Raw genomic sequence first — 14,766 nt, 5'->3', positions numbered from 1 at the left:
CTTGTCTCTGATTAGTTATGTGTCAGTGTCACAGAAAAGAATCACTTGTTATTGACTGGTAGGACAGACTGCAGTGATGACAAAAAGCATAACGCGTTCGTGCTGCAGAGCTTCTTGGTTTTCGAACAAGTTTCACTGCTTGTTCACGTTTTAAAGGTACAGGTTCGTTTGTTCGCACTGCTTTTTGTTTACCTGGCAATCCAAATACTGCAGCTTTATTCTCTCCTCCAGCTTCCCGCCATCTTCTCCTTTCAGCGTATAACTGCTCAACTTTCAAGCAGAACCTGTTGTGGTGTTACATTTGCACATGTCTTGTATCAAACTTAGGCAGGAAACATACTCATTTTGCCTCGTCATTTAGACGATATCGACCAATTCTAAAAAGCAATAGCTGGACTAAAGTAAGACTCCGTTTAGCAAAGAGCTATCATGATCAGTCATGTCTGAGGCTGCCTCCCAGACTCTTGGCAGCCTGCAGCTACTCCTGGGAAGATCTTTTTTTTTTTTCTTCTTTTGCACATTTTCAAACTACTGCCTACGAATCATTAGCGATACTGATAGGATCACACTTTAATTAAGACTGCTGCATTTTGGACTTCTTAGTCACATTTGAAGATTAATAAGCAATGTCAGGGGTGTGGTGGTATGCAGATAGAACAGGCCTGCCTCTATGCTAAACTGGTGCTCTTGGTGTATCACGGAGCAGAGCCAAATTAGCATGCTGGAACACAAGTGCTCGGTGCCCCCTCCAAGACTGAAGTGCTTGGCTCCACTTGTGGGCGAAATATTACCAGCCAGCTGCTCGCCAGATAACAAATAAGAACTGGAGCAGCAGAGGGTTGGGACATATGCAGGTGTTTGTGCTTTACGTGCCTGCTTTCACCCTTTTGGAAAAATCCAATTTGCCTGGAAAGGAAGGTCATAAGCAGGTCGCAAGAATTTAGTGAGGTTTACCATGGCGCTAAACTTCACACATCTGTTTTGGTTTCCTGTTTATCAGGAATATTTCACTCCAAGCTGCTCAAGGCAACTGCAGTAGCCAGATGATTTCTAAAAAAAACAACAACCAATACATGTAATTTACTGTGAATCAAATATTTGAAACTCCAAACAACTATTATAATTTATCAAGAGAGCTGGGTATTATGTTGGAAGGTTAGCAGTGGAGAGCATCATCAGTGAGTGTAGAGAATGTGAAGTTGACATCACGCTCTGTTGAATTTTTAAATGGATTTATGTGACGGATTCAAGGATCCCACCAGCAAAATGGGTGCATTTTTTTTTTGGGGGGGGGGGGGGGGGGGGTGCTGCATATAAACCTTCAGGGCTCATGTACATACTGTAAGAATAGCCTCTGAAATCATGTCTGTATCCATTTCAACTCAGCACAACAAAATGATAAACATTCCTAAAAAAAGAATTAATCAAATGTCCATAAAACTCTTAAAACTAAATGCTTAGAAGAAATCTTTTTTTCCTTAATGATGTAACGACATATAACAACTGCTGACTACAACTCCATAAAATGAACACACAGCAGAATGTATTTTAAAGTGCCGTAATCGATTTACTTTATTAAACGGGACAAAGGGGGTTTTAAAATGCAGGAAATCGCATTTCAGCACACACCAGCTTGTTGACTTACAGATCTTTACCAGTCATGTGAACCTCGTTGGACATCCACACAACCCACAAGCGTAGTTTGTGATGTGGAGGTGGTACTTTGGGATCAGTAGTCAGAACTCAGTTCTAAGAAATTCTCTCTGATTTGCATCTTGTTCAGTCCTGTGCAGCGAGTTTCACTGGCTAGCAATAGTTGCCTTCATATTATGGGTTAGGCATGAGGTTTAGGGCTATGTTTTTGTTAGTGTAGAACTTTACTCCAAGATTACATAACCCAAGCTTGCTGCTTTAAACTTCTCATCCTAACCACAAGAATCAGAAAAGTGAGGAAGCAAGAGTGAACAGAATAACTGTTTTGGTGGTTGGGTCTCAATCCTATGGTGTCCTGCATGACAGGAAGCACACTAAGCCATCCACCACCCCTCCTAACCCATTCAACAGTGGTCATTGTGTGTACTGTATCATGCAGGAACAGGTCGCAGGTGGCAAAGTCTTCAAGCAGTGACATATCACGCATACATCTCCATGTAAGCTGTGTCTCCTTATAGACCAACAGACATGAGTAGGGCCACAAAGATATATTGGCCAAAGATTGGTAGTTGCCAATTTTCAGCCTGTTGACTGCAATCATCCATTCAGCAAATAGGATAACATCAGCCAATAGCAGTGGCTGTTGTGTCACGTTGACTTTGCCCTGAAACTGACTAGATTTATTTACATTCAATTATGTTGGGCGCACAAAGATTTATTTGAGCCATATAAGCACTAAAAAGTCATTGAGCTGATAATGGTTCAACAGGTTTATTAAGACGGTTGTTTCTTTTTGCAGAAAAGATCTCTTCACGTGAAAGCTTCTGATAAGGTTTTTGACACATTTGTATGATAAAATTCAAACTCATTCAAAGATGGTGTGAGGAGGGGCTGAAACACGTGTTACATTGTACTCCAGCTTCCTCCCACCGTCCAAAAGCATGCATGTTAACTAATGGTGAATGATGGTAAATTGTCCCCAGGAGTGAGTGTGAGCGTGCATGGTTGTGTGTCTCGTTTGTCTCTGTGTGGCCCTGTGATGGACTGGCGACCTGTCCGGGGGGAAAATACCAGCTGGGATAGGCTGTCATTGGGCTGCCATCCATCCATGTAGGCTAGATGGATGTTCCACTGTTTAAATGTAAGTTAGACTTAATATCAACAATTGGCTGAACTATTATTTTCAACATTGGTATCATTATCAACCCAGAATATCGTAATCTGTGCATCCCCAAAAATGAGGTGGAAAATGTACTCATGGGTCCAATTATTTATTTATTATTTTTGCCTTTTTTTCGTGAAACTGCAACATTTTGCACCATGGACCAACAAAATCAAGAGATCAGGTTGTTCGCCACCATTTTGATGTTGGTGAACTGGTTCCATATCAAGTGACAAACTCAACAACTCAAAAGCTCTGTGAAAAAATGATGCACCCTGTCTCCTGTGGTTTTCCTTCACTCTTGAAAGATGATCATGGGGTGTGGTGTATTTAGTTGGCTATAATTCCCAGCTGCTACTACTACTTTCTACACACTAGATCTTTAAATGAGTTTTCTATTTGGAACGTTCTGTCAAAGCACTGAATACTTCAAAGTCTCAGTCCCAAAAGATGTATCTTCGTTCCCTTTGTAATATTTACACTCGTGACGGAATATTATGAGTCAGGTTGCATCAGTGATTGCAGGTTTAGCCAAAACGTTCTGTTGTGTTCCTGGATCTGTAATCACATTGTTTAGTGTTACCTCCCCTCTGTGATTTCTCTTGAAGTCGTCTCATTGCTGCTACCAACTGTCAGCGAATGTAATAGAAAGAAATTGTTGTCATTGAATGTCAGGAATGTAAATGTCATTGCAATCAATCTTATTGTTGTTTTTCTTATCAACCTTCAATTTGCCTCGACTCTAGCATACTGGGGAAAAAAAGGGTTAATTAAAGCTAATATCTCCTTTCCACCTTTTGATTTGATGTTTGCTTCATAATGATATCTCTATTGACTGCTGAGGTCTATGAGCTGGATCACAGTTTTCATTCCATTTCAAAGCATATGCAACCCTGTTTGTATTAGTTTTGAAACCCAGCTGATTCCAGAAACGGAAATGATTACAGCCGAAGTGGTGCTCACCACCTCGAGGCTTCACTATAACAACCTCTGACCAGCTTTTCTTTGACTCATTAATGAGCGAGCAAACTCCTGAAATGACTGAGAAACTCAGAGCTGCGCTGCCTCGGCTGGTTTCCTGGCAAAGTCACCTCGACAGTTGCTTCAGGGTCGCGCCTTTTAATTTTCCACCACAGCATTAATGCAAAGGTAATTACGCGTGCAGTATGAGGAAAACAAGCTAACAATGTATGAGGAAGGGTTATGGTTGGAAGCTAAACCGCTATAATTAAGTCATTAATCTGGCCAGATGTAACACGTTTCTCCCATAATGCTCTAGTAAAGTGTTTTTTGTGCCTGCCCGGCATTTTGGTGGGCTCTGATTTGGATGATTTACTTCATGATTTTATGTGAGTGTATGTGAGCATCTATGGTTATGAGGCATTCGTTTAATGGCATATGCAGACTCAAGAGCATAACTCACTGGCTTTTATGGTACTCTTAGGTCTTAAAAAAAACAAGACATTTATATCCAGGCCAAACATTTGCTGTTTATGCCGGTATGTCTATGTTTTTTTTTTTTTTTCTGTCAGCATGTATCGGTCTAAAAGCATGTTGATGTCAGCTTGTTTGATGTCTCTTTGTCTTGATCTACTTTCCAGGAATTTTGCATCAGCAGTTAAGAAGGAGCTCAGCTACTTCCACCTTCTGCAGAAAGAGGAGGAGGAGGGAGGAGAAAACAGAGCCATGACCAGCTTCCTTCTCCTCTGACCCAGACATTGACTCAGAGGGGTGAGGGAACAACAGCTTATGTCAGAGAAGTTTAATATCTTCTCATAGTGGTTAGTTTATCAGCTTGAATGTATGTGTATGTATAATGCATAGTGAATATGTTTGCTGCTCTTCAGTAGCTTAAGGAATTAAAAGTTTTTGCCTCCAAAAGGTTTCACACCCACCTAACCCTATGCCTACTTAAAGCTGTATTAATCCATACTTTATCTACAGATTTTAGGCTAAAAAAGCTGTAAATATAAATGACAAACACACAAAAAAAAATATCCACTCAAATCACCTCTGGAAACATCTGGAATACAGAATAGGAATTTCTGTATTCCAGATATTTCCAGAGGTGAAACTAATTTCCGAAGGACAGCTCTTTCCTTTTGAAGGTTTTTTTTTTTTTCAGACAACTACTTCTTCTACTGAATTACAACCATCAACAGCATAGTCTACACCAGCGTCTGGTCCCAGGTCCATTCACTTCAGAGCAGTTACTGATTCACATTCCTTTTTAACTTCAGATTTGTTTTGCTACTGAATGGAATCCTAGATAATGTGAGGCTGCTTGTCCAGATTATGTTATTCTTTTTAAAGCAGCAGCATCTTTTTTTCAATTGTTCCCTGTAAGGAGAGCAAGCACATTTAGAGAAAAAGTACTGCTCCCCAGCGTCTTTTTCAGAGTGCTCTGCTCTTTTTGCACCTGTGGCCACACTGAACACTTCATCGTAGCTCACCGGGTAGAGCATGTGCCCTCCAACCTGATCTCATGACAGAATGTGAAATGCCTCCATTGGTCCAGAGTACATTATAGTTTTACAATGAGGTTTTTATTTTGTCTGCATGCTGATGTCTTATATCTCCATAAATGTTCCTTCATGGTAACGTCCACTTTCTATGTCCCATCAGTGTTCATTTGGCCACAAACACTCATAAAGAGGAGAGAGTGAATGGTGGAAGCAGCAAATCTACCAGGCTTTTAACATGGTCAGTGCTTTTTTTTCTTCATCCTTTCCACTCGAGATTGAATTTCGTCACCCACGAATTGTCAGACATCAAGCTATAGATGGCTGGACAGTTACAAAATCTTCATGGTTATTTTTGTACATTTTGTACTATTCATTGGCTGTGATTTCTCATCACATAAAGCAACAGCCAAGGGATACGTTTCCATCTCACAGTTTACAAGCATGGATTGTGACACTACTGTGTTTTGGACAATTGGGCAATTGTGCCCGTGACATGTTTTCAGATGAGACTGGGCTGCCCCCCCCCTAAACAGAGGCAGAGTTCTACTAACAGGAGCATATCTGTGCTGTTTCTACCAGAGCCAGTTTGTGCACGTCTTCCACTTTGCTGTCTGAATTTCTCTTTCTCTGAATGTATCTGTCGGGTAAAGCCAAAAAAAGAAAATTTGTGGAAAGGCACGGATAATTCCTTCAGGAGTCTGCCGAAACCAAGACCAAACTAAGAAAGTAGAATAAACATTTTTTCATAGTTAAAGTATGCATATACAGTAGATCTTTGCTTGCTCATTATTTCACTGAAGGCATGGATTTTGATGTATTTTTAGAAGTCAGACCGCTTCCCGTACAAAGCGTGAGCTGTTTTAAAAGCATTTCGTTTTTGGGAATCGCTGCTCTTTTTTCCACCCTCATCTGTCAGTTCTATTCAGATGATTTGTGTCAAACAGGTGTGTTACTACATCCCAGCAAACGAAGCAAAACAAACAGGCAGACTGCTGAATATTTAATGCGAAACATCTGACAATGACATGTTTTCAGTTTGTATTTCTTTCACGCGGCAGACTCTTTTGATGCAGGATGAAACCGAACTAACCTTTGTTGAGAATGTTTTCCGCAGCAAATCTCCCCTGCAAGGTGCACGGTTGTTGGCTGACAATAAACACACGAGGAAGTGATATTGTTGTGGTTTCTGCGCTGCACGCATTTTCTTTCCACATTTCTTTTGATCTTTTACAGAAAATTTCATGGCAACATTGCCTACAATCTACAAATACAAGACTTTGAACATCTCAAGTACATTATGCATCACATGCAATGTCGTGGCAAGTGTGACGTCACAGCCAAGATTAAATGGCTTTCATTTACCTTTCTGATAGAAGTAGGTCACAACAGCTTCTTCAAACGTACAAATTGTTGTGTTTAGTCTGGTGGCGGGCTTAAAGGGATAGTTCGCCTCTTTTTGACATGAAGCTGTATGACATCCCATACTAGCAATATCATTTATTAAATATGACTTACCCCCTGCTGCGTCCTGTGAGCCGAGTTCTGGGTGAGCGATTTTGTGATGCAAATGTATTACTCTTTTGAACACATATTGTTTTGAAAAGCAAAACGCTTTATTTTTGTGGCCCCAGCCAACTAGACGGACTACCTTCGTCAACGCCAAAATGAGGCTGGAACTCGCTCACAGGACGCAGCAGGGGGTAAGTCAATGTTCATAAATGATATTGCTAATATGGGATGTCATACAGCTTCATGTCAAAAGAGGCGAACTATCCCTTTAATAACTAAAGGTCAGTAGTGGTACAAATAATACAATTAATAGCCCTTTATACTGCTTGGATGGGCTCAAAGGAGATCTGCTCTCTAAATTGCTAGTTGCCTTTTAAACACAATTGTACTTCTGTTACCCTATTAAGACTTATTCTGCTCACATATTATTTAAATAGTGTCATAATGTGAGCCAACTGTTTAAAGGTTGAATTACTAAAAGGTCAATGACAAGGTCGTTGTTTTAAATACTCATAAAAACGCATTTCTCCAGGTGTTTTAAGCATATTCAGAAACAGATTTAGGAGGCATTTATGTTAATGTCAGTGTTGATGTTGGGGGAGATGTTAGCAATGACCATAACACTATTTTTTAAAACAAATGAGATTTGCAAAGAGCTGTAGGAAAAAACGAATCAAAGCAAGAGCAATGAAATATCATCACATGAAAACACAGCAACACAATGGGTGGAATCACTGAAACAAGAAACTACAAATGGTACAAAAGCATCTCATAATAAACACAATAGGACATTAAAGGTTCAAATCAAGGTGTCAGAGTGTCCTACAGAAGTCAGGCAAACATCTACAGGTTTGAAGGTTTAATATGAATGAAAGTTATGCGCCTTCTTCGCTTTTAGGAACACATTTCAGAAGACATTTAAGATGAAATAAGGAAAAGCTCAGTTTGTTCTTATAAAACAGGGACCTGAGGAGTGAGGTCAGGTTAGGGGCCTGACAAATGAGGTCTGCAGCTGGACCCTAACATCTGTTTGTCAAATTTAAAGGAGTTTTCATTCTCATAGATAGCCGTCCATCCTTTCAAATGCATCAACCCACATTGACTCTGAGACTTTGGTTCTTCTTTATATGATTTCTTTTCAGTTTTTTAAGGCATTTTAAAAACTGCAACACAGCTCCAAGTCAGTTTTTTTATTTAAGGCAAAAAAAAACACGATGAGTGATTTTTCTTTGAAAATCTTTGTCCCATCGAGATCAATTACCTTTGTTATAAACCATTTATTTCTTATTATTTATAAGCACTGAATAGCTCAGGTGCTTTTTCTAGCCTTTTGTTTTTCTATGTGAATGTGAACATTTTTTTTTTTTTTTTTTATGTGTTCTGTTTCACAAGGACAAATCTCCATTTTCCAGCCCGTGTTTATGATACACCTAATCAATGTACATTTCTTCTGGCACTGCATTAAAGCGATTGCCAGAATACAGCCTTGTTTTCCTGCGAGACCTGTGGAAAATAACAGCCCTGTTCCAACAGACAGATCCTAATCTAACCGACTATCCGCCTGACAGACAAACAGCTTTGTTGATAATGAAATGAGCTTGGAGGGACTGGGAGGCCAGGGACATTTATACCTGAGGCAGAAAAGGAGGCGGAATTCATATTATGTTTGATGTGTTAGGAGTGATCATGGGAATGGATGTGAGCGGGAAGTTTTGCAGCATAAAAATGTCAGGGTGACGGACGGCAGCGATTTACTGCAGGACACACCGAGCTCTCAGAGAGAGATGACACATTTCACTGTTGTTGCCTCAACAGCAGCTCTTGTGTTTAAGAAACGTGTCAGTTTTCATCCACTTCTTGTTTTGCTTTAAAAGAAGACTTCACCAGAAATGAAGTGATGGCAGGGGCCAGTCGGTTCTGTAGTGGCTAATTTTGGCCATTGGAGGGGGCTCCACACCATCACAAGATGCAGCTCTACTTATCAAGTGGATCGCAGAGATTTGATAAAACCTATTGAATACATGCATTCAGATAGAATAGGTGCTCAAAGCACAAGCAAATATACTGCTGTTGTAGACAGTAGGAGAGAGGCAGAGAGTCTAAGGGGTAAGTTTGTTGATATTTTATCAGTTATGAAATATGGGACTCTTTCGCATAAAATTGTAGCAGCCTCAGTTTGCTGAATAATTTGCTCGGTAGTTCTGAGTCTAGAAAGCTGCCAATTCCATGAGAAACAAGGTAGAGAATTGGTAAGAGAGTCAGTCAGGAAGGAAACCTGAGGCTTGATTATACAATTATGGAAGTAACAGTTTATTTCCCCCTATCCCCGACATTGAAATGGAATATCTGCCTTTGTTTGATGGAAAAATTAAAATCTTAGTTTTCATATTGAAAGATCAAATTCTGAGTAATTTGTAATCCATGTCATTTTCCAAATTCATCAGTGTGTGTTCAGTTGTACAAATAGGAATTGTTGTTGTCTCCGTAGCGACATAAGTGAGCTGAATCTACAGCAGATGACGAGCAGTTTGCATTTCTGGTGTTGACACCTGCACAGGGAGAACATGCAAACAATCAGGCCCGAGTCGACATTCAAACCAGGAACCTTCCTGTTTGGAGGCTGCACCGCTGCACTGTCTCAACAACATCTAGGCCAAAAATTATGCTGTGTTTTTGCTCCGCACACCAGTCAGTGGAGAACATCTCAATATATTTGCAGAGGTGAAGCCAATTTAGATTGATATGCTTGTTAATTTTAACTTGGTGCATCATCTCAGGGTGAGTTTGGGGAGGCAAACAATTCAGAGTCATTCAGGAATAATTTCCATTCTTTTATGGGTTGTCGCACATGAAATAGATAACAGTAAAACTGACAGTTTGTTGCGTCTCTCATCTGTTTGCAACAAGCATGGCTTGGTGCTGGGCTCTCACAGTGCGGGAGAGAAGAGTTCATGAAGCAAAAGCGTTTTATTTTGTTATTAGCAATGAAATTCTGATGTCGGCTCACAGTCAAATTAATTTAGCTCTATCCAAGAGGTGGATGCACTCATTAGATGAATTCTGCCCACAAACGTGCTCATAACTGTCACGTCATAATGACTGCACAATAGGCAAAAAAAACATAAATGTATGCACACAATTCTCCATTTTTACACCCTGTTCCTGGTGAAGCAGCAGAATACGCTGATGGCTGAAACTGAGGTTTATCATGTCGTATTAGCAATGAAGGGTAAATAAAACCTTAATCTAAAATAAAACCCAAATAATTTTTAATATACCCACTAATGTGACTGTTAATGATTTTATTTGCCTTCTTGTGATTTTATGTAGCTGTAAAACACTTTGAATTGCCTTGTGTACGAAATCGAATAGTCCTATACAAATAAAATTGCCTTGCCTTGCCTAATAACCCATTTTAAAGGGGAAGTTTTTTTTTTTTTTTTCTTTTTTAAACCTGGATCTTATTTCTGGCATAAAGTACGTTCATCTACTCACCGATAACAGTTTGGTGAAAGTCGGCATCAATACAGCCTCTAAATAAGGCATTATCTGTCTTTATTTCACCAATACTTTAAGCCGGATGAATGGATGGACGCATACTATTGCACTGTTAGTTCAGAGCTGCCGTGTTGTTGTTATTGGTGGCTTTCTACACACGCGTCTAGTGGCGCGGCGCGCGTCCATGACGTCATCCCGTGCGTAGATGAACATATTTTATGCCAGAAATAAGGTCCAGGTTTAAAAAACCAAACTTCCCCTTTAAGTCTCGAATGCGAGGATAATGCTCGTCAGTCATTTGCATTTGTCATGAAAAAAAAGAGTTAAATGAATACACCAAAGTTCCAATAATACATTTTAAGAGGCCAGGGACCTATTTGAATAATAACAACCTGTCATTCTTATCGTGGAAATATGAAAAGAAGGGTTTTTTCTAATGGTTTTTCTAATGGTTTTTTATCTGTTAAAGTTAGACTTAGAATGAAAGTATGCTGATGCCTTGTGTTTAACACAATAGATGCTGAAGTCTTTGTGTGTTGCTGTGTGAAGGTCATCGACTGCCAGCTCTGCTGCTTGTATTGGAGGCTAAAAGCACCGACTCTGAATTACTCCGAAAGGGTCGGCCCTCTCAAGAAGGGCTGGGAGTAAATTATTCTGGGGTCAAAGTTTTTTAAAACGCACACACACACACAACTGACCGGTGATCGTACAAGAAGCTGGTTTTAAAGGCTGCCGTAAGTAAGATTTTCATCATCATATTCACTATATCAGCTCGAACTGCTCAAATAAGAGGAAAATTTATTTTTTGGGGTTTTTTTGTAGATGGACGCTGAAGGAAAACAGCATCACTGTGCTTGCTGTGGCACTTCTTGTAAATGTCACATTTTATGAATTCTTGGTCCAAACGCTGAAGGCATCAACGATATATCGAGTTGTGGGTGTTTGGTGAGGTCTGCAATGTTAAATAATGAATAATCCTCTTGCTGTTTCAGACAGAGTTTGCATTCTGAAACAGCGAGACACAAAAGTACAGACGGCAGTGGAATTGTGAAAGCCAGTTTCTCTTCAAGCCTGATGCATGAACTGTCATTTAGAAGAGCGGCTCTACTGTTTGGAGCAGCTGTCCAAAGTCTGAAACATAGCCCTCCCTGTGAGTTCCACAGCAATCAGCGGCAGGCTTACTGTACGCTGACTGATGAGGAACTTCTGGGAAGCCCTTACTGTTTCCAAGCGATTGCCTGAAGTGACACAAAATGAAGGGTGGTGTTGATCAGGAGCTGCAGGCGCAAGCTGACGGTGCCGGATGAAACGTAAAGTTCAAAGCTCCAGAGGGGGTCCGGGCTTAGTGGAGAGATTACATTCCTCCATCTTCGTCTCTCCCCTCAGGCTCCAGCTCCTGTGATATTGACCCACCGCTGTCAGTCCAAAGTAAAGAAATGGAGAAAAAGTGTAGAAGCAGCTGCTGTGTTGAGCCAACACTCAAATGTCTGAGGATTGCTTTCATCTTTATTCTACTGTACTTCCTTGAAGACAGTTCTTTCCAAGGTTACTTTGTTGCATTTTTCTTTCTCCCATCTTTTCCTTGCCTTTAAAATTGATCTATTATGATCTTTATGATCTCTGTCCTACACACATTCTTGTTTCCTCTTTTTTTCCCTGTTGCTTTTGATGGGAATCATTTTTTTTATGTTTCAGCTTTCTCATGTGTCAGAGGAGACGTGGACGGGCAGAATAGAGGAATTTGTAAACTTCAGAAACAACCGCATCTTTCTTTGTAGAAGGCAGTGCAGGAATATTGCTGAACACCACTGACAGACCTGAATAATTGATAGAAACATGAAAAAGCTGAAAGGAAGGAAAGGAGCTAAATGTGTCCAAACAATATCATCTTACATCCCCACGAGGCCCTCACTCTGCTTCAAATCCAATTTCCAAGAAAGCCTTAAGCTTTATGATCCAGCTCAGGTACTACAGTACGGGGAGGCCAAGATAGGATGAAATTAAACATTATCACAAGGTTACGACACTGCTGGGCCCTCCACCAGACGAGCTGCTTCGATGTTGGGCATCAATCTAAGATACCACACAGCTTTTACGATAAAAATGAATTAGGATTTTGATAACGGCCAGAGCAACTCTCAAGCTGTCTTTGCCTCGAAGGACAGCTTCTAGCAGCGGTGAACCGCAGGGGGCCAGCAGAGTGATAAATGGATCCCAGCAGCAGCTATTATTTCCCGTTTGCAGAAATCCAGGCAGAGACCGAATGTAATACAGATGCTGAGAAAAGAGTGATACATTTAGAGCAAACAGGATTTTTTTGTTGTTAATGATTCACACTGCCTTTATGCACAAAATAAACGCCAGACAGAAGGAGCTTTGCTAATAAAAGCTCTTACGAGCCACACTTCCATCTGTCTTTTATGGCTGTTCTGCACTTGGTTGATAAAAATGACTAAATTAAAGATAAAAAAAAAAAAAAAGCTTTTGCTTAAAACCCTTTGCGCCCATTCGAGGTAATATACAACTTTAGGAAACCACTAGGTGTCACACTTGAGCAGAAGCAACTCTGACCAAAGCATACAGATTAACAGCTAATGTGGAGCTATTCAAATAGATCGCCTGTTTTAGATGGAAAAACTCAGATCGCATCCCTCTCTTTGTGATTTTCTCTTTGCGGTTTATTCTTGGAGGAAAACCTAGACCTTAGTTTGAGTAATAAGAATGTACAAACGTGCAATGAGAGGGAAATGTGAGGCACATAAAGAGAGAAAAGCAGCATGCTCGGATAAAATCATTAAACTGCTGCACAGAAAATAATTGTTTGCTGCAATTGGATCTTTCACTATCAATGGAAGATGGAAACGCCTTTTCCCTAATAAGTTCTGATGTAGAGTTTATATGGTCTCATCCTGGCGACACCTCACAGCCGGGTTTATAAGCTCCAAATGATAGACTGCATATGAGAGATGGACAAAGCCAGCAGCCTGAGACGCTAACACCAAAAAGGAAGTGCAGTATCTTTAATGATGGCTAGTCTCCTTAACGTCTTTTATCCCACTCAAAAGCTTCAATTTCTCTCATGAACACTAAAGGTCAATATACTGTAAGTATATGTCACTTTTTTTCAGAAGCCATTATGGTGTCATTAACTAGTCACTTCATATGATCTGTGTGCCGGTGGTCATTTTCAAAATAATTCCTCAAACAGCAATTGGGCCTCAAAAGCCGCATTCGGACAGAGCAGTAGAACGGTCCTCCTCGAATTTCGTTCTAATAACTGCCCTTCTCCAGGGGAACCGTTTCATTTTGCATTCGCACATGAGTCGGGACCTGATAGGGACTGATGCGACACAACCGTCTGCGACAGTGACGTGTTACTTTAGCGCCACATTCAACAACAAAACAAAACAAAACCCGCGAAAAGAAAGGAGAGAAGAAAAAAACACCAACAAGAAGCTAATATGGAGAGCTAGGAGGCCACCGTGTTCATGGTCTGCATGATGGTGATATTAATCATGGACGATCTCATCGGGCGTCTAACATCGAGGCTGGAAGAGCACAAAGAGAGAGTCAGGAAATAAAGGATCGAGCGCAGGTGATACTTCTTGGTTTCATGAAGGAAGGAGAGCAGAGCGCCGCAGACAAAGGAGACCACGTGTAAGTTAAACTTATTAAACACGCGCAGGTTGAGTCCGTGTCGTATGAGCAAACATTTCAGCCGTTATTCTACTGTTTACATTGAGCAGATTAGGAACATGAAGAAGCAGAAACCTGACAAGGGGTATAGCTACCAAACACCTCCGTCAGATGTGTTCTATAGAACCCAGAACAGACCCAGCCTCAGAGAAGGAGCTAAAATGGTTATAGGAACTGAGGGCCATGGTCCTGAGTTCCTGTATGTCCAAATGTGGGGAAAAAAGGTTATAGGAACTGCCAAAGGTTCCTACAGTGGGAATGCACCTAAAGACACTTTACTTGAAGCTTCAACTTACGCTTCCTATAAACAGTAAACTGGGTCAGAAATAACAGAACTCACTTACTCATCCCTTCTTATCACGTCAGGGGTCGTGTGAAGAGGACTATAAAGGGAAAATTGGAATGAAAACAATCTTTCCAAGACCACTTGGGTCATTTTCTCCGACCGGAATGACACGACTCCTGCTGCACAATTTAGAAGAGAAATAGAATATAAAAATGCCCCCCCCCCCCCCCCCCCTTTTTTTTTAATATTTACAATGATTGTATATCAGAACAATAACAACAACAATGATAATAAATGAATTTGAGGAAAACATGTCAGCTGTCACTGTTAAAAAGCCTTATGGCTGTGGGGACAAAGGACCTCCTGAACCTCTCAGTCCTGCAGCCTCTCACTGCAGCTGCTCCTCTGTCCTGCCAGGATGCTGTGGAGAGGATGTTTATTGTTCTCCAAAACATAATAAAATATAATTTCCTCCTCATCCGTTGCTCCACCACAGC

This window comes from Odontesthes bonariensis, chromosome 6 (assembly GCF_027942865.1).
Source record: "Odontesthes bonariensis isolate fOdoBon6 chromosome 6, fOdoBon6.hap1, whole genome shotgun sequence".
NCBI lineage: Eukaryota > Metazoa > Chordata > Actinopteri > Atheriniformes > Atherinopsidae > Odontesthes > Odontesthes bonariensis.
The sequence above is the reverse complement of the archived record's forward strand: the minus strand, read 5'-3'. Positions refer to the sequence as shown.